Raw genomic sequence first — 7,593 nt, 5'->3', positions numbered from 1 at the left:
TTGACAACTTTGGCAGCACTATCGATAATTTTTACACCTATCTTAATAAACCTCATCTCATGGTGGCCAAGATCAGTTATAGAAGCACTGATAGCCAATTTCTCTTAATATCTGGAACATACACCACATTTGAAATATTATTTGAGTTCACCATTTGCAATAACAAAGAAAATAGTACATGTACCTCAACATGGCATTTTGCATCATTCCCAATTGTCGCAGTGATGGATTCTTGCATAGGCTTCATAGAACTATATAGACTTTTTTTATTCATCATGTGATAGGAGGCACCACTATCTGTCACTGTTAGATATTTCTTAGACCAAGGAACACACTTCCTCAATGGTGGTTTCCATGAATAACTCCAACTCTCCTTAAGTCATATTGGTTGGTGCCTTCCCTTTAGTCTTCACAATGCCATTCTTATCATCCACCTTCTTGATGCAATAATATGCCAATTGCATGTCCTTTCTTCTTGCAGTAGAAGCACTCTCCTTGAAACTTTTTCTTACACCCTTCTTCTTTTTGTCACTATTGGTAGAGGAACCACCTTTGTCTTTCACATTGGCAAAGAATGCAACATCTCCACTATTGCTACCCTCTTAGGCTTCAACCCTCAACTTCTCCTCCATTAGTAGTGCACAAAATGCCTTGAACATCAAAGCTTGGGGTCTCACCTAAGTGTTTAGGGCAGTTACTAATCCATCAAATTTTGATGGATAAATCTGAAGACATCTTTAAGCTAGCTCCTCATCACTAGTCTTTTGTATCCCAATGTGCACTAGCATCTGGTCTCGTAGATTCTTGATTTGAGTGATGAATGCTTTAGATGTCTCTCCTTCAGCAAAATTTTATGTTGCTAGTTGATTCTCTAAATCCTAAATCCTTGTTTGATTTCACATTTTGTACTGACTCCTTAGTATGTTCCAAGCCTTCGATACCTTGGTTGTGTGATGAATCAAGATCAAAACATTGTCAAATCAACTTGTAACTAAGGCACACAATGCATCTACATTCCTTCATTTCTAAGCTCATAGAAAATCTGCATTTGGAGGAATCACAACACTTGAATTTGATGGATCGAGGTGGGTTGTGGTTCTGGGTCGATCCCTAGCACTGTATCCAAAAGCTCATAAGAATCAAGGATAGCTATGATTTTAAACTTCCACAAAGTATAGTTTGTACCATCTAACTTACCTTCATTGAAGGCCCTAGTGGAAAAAGCCTTAATGTGTGAATTGTTGATACAACACCACCACCAGTTGATGCGCCAGTACTACTACTTGTTGATTGGCCATATGATATTTCTCCTCTTCATTATTGAAGCCCTTGCCTCTCGCATATGGTGATCCAAAAAAATGATAGGCAAAGAGCTTAGGGTAGCTAGATGAACTCTAACTAGGTGAAAGGTAGGTTGACGATGGCTTTAGAGGGGTCTTCCTTTTATAACCTGAGAAGGTAGTATGGTTAGCAAGTCCAACCATATTATGAACCTTTCATAGTCAATCAATGAATATTTCATTTATCGTTGAGCCAAGAGCACTGTCCTTGAATCCTCGTTAAGGGGACCGCTCACCCCCTGACACCCCCTAACCAAGGGACACTTCCATAGCCCCCCCAGACCCCAAAATAGAGGTTCCTAATAACTCCCACACCTCGCAACTCGATACATTGTGCCTCAAGTTGCTACCAACATAACAACTCTATCTAACCCAAAGGCTAGATCCACAAAGGTCACCTTTTTGCCATCATCCAATGACATAGACCTCATCTAATATACAATTCAAGACCCATCCAATGTCCATGCTCACACATGGCTTCTCCTCATAATGAGGGCCTTACAACTTAGAGCACCATGGATCATTGGTGGCACCTTATGAGGGGACTTTGAGCATACCTAACAAGCCCAATGAGTCAAAGGCATGTGCATTTGGTTCATCATAGCTCTTACAAGTTCAATAGTAATCCTATTCTTTTGTTTTTCTACAACACCATTCTAATGTGATGCATAACTACATGCAACTTGTCTCTTAATCCCTAGATCTTTCAAATAGTCAAATAACTCATTTGACACATATTCACGTCTAGTATCCAATCTCAAGAATGTAATGTAACTTCCAAACTGCTTTTCTTCCATAGCTTTGAATTCTAAAACCTTCTCAAAAGCCTCACTTTTATGTTGCAAGAAATAAACCCATCATCCTATTAAAATCATCGATGAATGTAATGTAAAACTTGCATTTCCCACTTAAAGGAACATTCTAACATGGATCCCAAATATCCAGATGTACCATTTTCAAAGAATCTATGCCAATTCTCCCCCTCTTTGAAAATGGGAGTCTAGAATGGTTGCTAAACGGACGTGCCTTGCATACATAATCATAGCTTACATAAGCAAACTATGAGAGACCATAAATAGCTTGTCTACAATGCATTTTTTTAAGCCTTTGCAAGTGAACCTACCCTTTTTTTTTATCCCACAACTCAATATCCTTGTCTTGTCTATGTCTCCATATATATAGAACTTTGTATAAGAGGAGTATTTACATCCAATGCAAACAACCTGCCTTTCTTTTGGCCATGAGTAATCAACCTACGAAGTTTTCCATTTCTAAACTGTTCAATGAAGCATCCATATTTATTGAACCTTAGAGTCCTTGATTAACCAATTGTCCAACTAAAGCCAAATTGTTAGTGATAGTAGACACACAAAACATCTCCAAGCTTATTCTCTATCCCATATCTAGTCACCAAAGGAACACATCCAATGGGAGTTATCTTATGCAAGGTATCATCTACTGCAGCTACATACTCTTCAGTTTGCATTTGTTGCTTCCTATCAAACCATTCTGCATGACGTGCCATATGGTTTGTAGCTCATGAATCCAAAAACTAATCATCCTCTCTAAGGAGATGTGTCATTCTACCAAGTACATATCCCATAGCAAAAGATGACCTCTAAGTAATGAACCACCTCTAGAATCATAGGTTGTGCCTCCATAACTACCTGCATAATTATCATAATGTGTCCTTCCATGACCTCGAGACATAGCATTCTCTTTATGCTAGCATTCCTTCTCAAAATGGCCAAACTATCCATAGTTATGACAAGCACCATCTCTATGAGGAATAGACCATCCTCTACCTTGAGAAAAAGATCTCCTCTTACCTCTAGGCATTAAGTCTCCATGACCAACAGAGCAATAACCAAGAGCAAATATGTCTCCATGGCCATATGAAGATTCCTAGATCTTGATGAGCTACCATGACCTCTCTGATGGTAGAATATAATGCCGTGACTAGCTTTTTTCTCACAACTTTATTTCTTCAGTATAAGCAACAAAGCAACCAACTCCTCACAGTCAGGCATAGAGAAGCCTCTCACAGAAATAGAAATTTAAAGGGACTTGTATGCAAGGCCAAGTCCACATCATCATCTAAAAGTGCATTAATTGAAGGAAAATCCTCCGCAATCTAATCTATCTCTACATGTTATGCACCATAGAATCTCTAATTTAGTTATATCTTCCTTGTCTCCATGCAAGTGCCATACATCTTCTCAATAATCTCCTAAACATTTTTATATGTGTGCTAGTCTCCTGGATGTGTGGAATCAATGTCTCTGAAATGCATATAGACATCCAATGAAAACCTTCTTATTTTTACCTATCTAGTCTTTGTAGGCCTTATTTTGTTCCTTCATGGGCTCTTCAAGAGTTCAAGGCAGCATGCATCCTCCCCTATTATGAGATTCCATTGACCTCTCCCAATCAGAAAATTTTCCATGTGGTAATTTCATAAAAACCAACAATGTTGCACTATATCAAACCACTATTCAAGTGCATGAACAAGTCCCAAGCATCAACTGCTCAAATTTGAGACTGAAAAGCATTAAAATGCCTAAGAAAATACACATAAAATGAGTTCCAATGACATGGCTTTTATAAATATGTCTAATTGCCGCCAAATACATCCATACGTCATGCCCACATGTCATACATCAACTGTCCAACAAGAAACACTGAAAATGGGGCTCAGACAATGCCCATACAACCCAAAAAATATCAAAATATGAGTCTAAAATTTGATAACTTATCCTTGTTTTTTTTCTATAATTTTTTGTATCAAGAATGAAATACATGACAAGTCAAATCAAAACCAAAAAAGAAAAAAAAAATTGATAATTTTTTCCCTTCAAATTGGCACCCGAAAGTTGCATCAAACCCAATCTTTTAGTATTTGAAAGAACTAGTTCTTTACCACTACAATGTGAACACAAAACTATGGAACCAATTCACAAAATAACTAGTTCAATATGTTTGAGTGTGAAAATAGTTCTGCAAATAACCAAATCAAGTCTTCTTCCACTATGTGAATAGGATAAGTTTGAACTAGTTCAAGGCCTTCTAGGGGGGCTTTGCTAACTAATCAGGTTGTTGTAAGCCATTTTTGAACTACGCCATATAGCAAGGCCTTTAAGGTGCATTGCCTAGGTCAAATCTGCCAAATATATACTCACCTCCTCTACACTAAATTTTTGAGCTTTAAGCCCTTCTCTAAAGCCTAAAGAAAAAACAATCTTCTTCTCTTTTTTTCTCAACTATACAAAGAGCAACAAAACCCGTACTTCCATTGATAAGGAGACCATGTGCTTTGTTTGTAAGCTTCCCATGTGCTTCTGGGCACAAGAAGGCCCCTTGTTTAAGAAAACCACTTGCTTAAGCAACCCTCGAGCTTCCAACATCCAACACATGAATGATTCAAGACCAAAAGCTATCATACCATCGTTGCAATCCATTGTTTGTAGCCTTCAATGGCTTCCCAAACGCATCCAATCCAACAATAATGCCCCAAAATCTAAGCTCCAGTAGCTCTTCCAATCCATACACCTATTCTAAGTTGATTAGATGAGGATTTGTACTTGATTTAATGGAAAATAGTAAGCATTGAATCTTATGTAGACCTCAATTCATCACATTGCTCAATCCAATTCTTGACTCTTGTATTACCAACTAATACCAACTAAAAGAATTTGATTTAGATGTGCAACAAAAGGGAGATGGCAAAAGATATGGAGGGTCAACACACGTTATGAATATCTCCGAACGTGGATAGATACTTTGACTTTGGGACAAATTAATATTTCTTTGAGCTATTTGACAACACTTAGTTAAGACTCTAAGATAGTCTCTCATTTGGGATGTTTTTGCAAGTTTCTATCCTTAAGAAAAATTCCTACTTTGCTAATCTATCTTCAAGCCTCAAACCAAGGTAGTCATTCTACTCCCAAGGAATTGTCCTTGTCGCTAACTCTAGATATATGCTACCAAGAGATAAACATATGAGAAGAGGCAAAAGATCAAGAAGATGATCATGTTAAATGGAACTAATCTCTAAGGTGAATTTGAGATATCTTGCCAAGAGTGTTTTGGGATTTAACCTACTTAGCTTGGATGAAGTGATGGGTTGGGTTAGTAAGGATCGCATTAGCTTTTTGGAACTTGGATGTTGGGGTGTTAAGCATATTGCTTTTTGCCATATTGCATCCTTTAGTAGAAGTTTTATACACATCCCTATGCTTTATGACATTCTATGAAGATCCATTTTGTAGAGTAGTGAAAGTAGAGAAAAGATCAAGGTCTATAAGTAGAGAAAAGATCAAGGTCTATTTCATTCAACTATGGAATAAACCATTTAAAGGATTGTACTACAATGAAACATGGATATCAAAAACTTATGGCAACTTGACAAGAAAGAATACATATGCAATGACATCAAGTACCATGTTTCCTTGTCCTATTTTACTACAGCATATCTGCTTAGATAAGTGCACATATGTTGAGGTCAAAGACCCCTCTAATACCAATTGTTGGATTTATGGTTGCATAAATGCAAGTACACAACTAGAAGAAGAGCAAGCTCGAGAGAGCACAAGTCAAAGTGTATTGAGGTATGGAAACAAGACTAAGTATGCCCTAAAGTGAAAAGACATATATACAAGGCCAACGGGAAAAACCTCCTGAAGAAAAAAAGAAGTGTAGCGGCAATCCTAAGTATGTTCACACATCACTACCAAAATATAATAACAAAGAAGATTGACAAAGCAAGACTAGTTTCAACCACAAAATAACTTGAATGGCAATGTTTCTACAAATCTATGCTCTTGTTAATAATAATTATATAATCTCCATATAAGACTAATGACCATGTTGCAACATAAAAGGCATCATTCTTTACGGCTTCTTTATTGAGAATATCAAGGTAATAAAATCACAAGGAGCTACCTTTAAGGTATCCCATATGATTTACTGAAAACATGTAAGTATTCTAAAAGTTATCATTCTTTGTCTAAATTGTGTATATAAGAACTCACATACCCATTTGGAGAGGGTGAGAGTGAGTGATTGCTAGCACAAATGATGATTATAAGTATAAGCTTCTATTTTTTACATTTGCTTCCTAAAACACAAGTGATTGTACAAATTGGTGCAACCCATCCATTTCATGCTATTGAACAAGAAAATCATTTGGGTCAACTACAATCTCTTGGCAACATGTTCCACACAAAACATTTGGCTTAGGTATGGGTCTCTTAGCAACATCTTAACCCACCAAAGTGTTTGGGTGTGTTGCCTTTCTTATATGCACTATTCATATGACAACTTTGTGGACTACCTTGTTACAATCTTTATGAAAGCAACATCCTTGGGCAAATTGACTATGGCTTTCAATGAGGGAATTGGCTTCTCACACCATCACTCTAGATTCTACATTTTCTAATGGCATGCCCTAAGAGCTTGGTACTTCAACGTGAGTTCCTAACAACAATTATTTACTTCTCTTTGTACTCGTACATCATTTAATTCAACACAATAGACATCACATAATACGACTCTGTACAAAAGCCCCTAATCACATTTATTAGTCTTGCGCTTTAGGGCATGTGCTTATATAATAATGGTGTGGTAACAAGATAGTGCAAATTCCCAACAAAAATTACCCATTGTTAACATTAGTTAAGTGTTTCACTTAGCCTTGACATGTGTCAATATCCTACCTTTTACGAAAGAAGAGTTTATCTTTAGAAAAGTAAAGACAAAGGGTGCTCTCTCTCTCTCTCTCTCTCTCTCATATGCGAACAAAAAAGGGCAATGTTCTTGTAGACGACAGTGCACCCTTGTTTACTTTGCTTTGTACTCATAGATCATTTACTTTGCTTTGTACTCATAGATCAACAAGGAGTCTTGCACCATTATCCAATTACAAATACATACCTCTTCTAGGCTTCTTCAAGCTAAAGGCTGAATGCAAGCCCAAGGCTAATAAGGCTATGCCTAATTAGAAAAAGGCTAGCACATAGATAAAACCGGTATCAGCTAATCAGATCAATACTACAAATGCAATTGAACCACCTATCCCAAGGCAAAATGCAAAGATACAAGCACCCCTACAAGACACTTCCATATCAAAAATATCAAACCGAGGGTAAGTCTATTACAAAGCTTAAATGAATAGCCACTCAAGAGGTCTACAATGCCAGCCCATGTAAGGCCATGTGGGTTTGAAAAAAGTGTACTCAAAAAAAGCGTCAAA

This window comes from Lygodium microphyllum, chromosome 29, assembly GCF_053477565.2.
Source record: "Lygodium microphyllum isolate KBCC chromosome 29, Lygodium_microphyllum_v1.1.10, whole genome shotgun sequence".
Taxonomy (NCBI): Eukaryota; Viridiplantae; Streptophyta; class Polypodiopsida; order Schizaeales; family Lygodiaceae; genus Lygodium; species Lygodium microphyllum.
Note: the sequence above shows the minus strand (reverse complement) of the source record.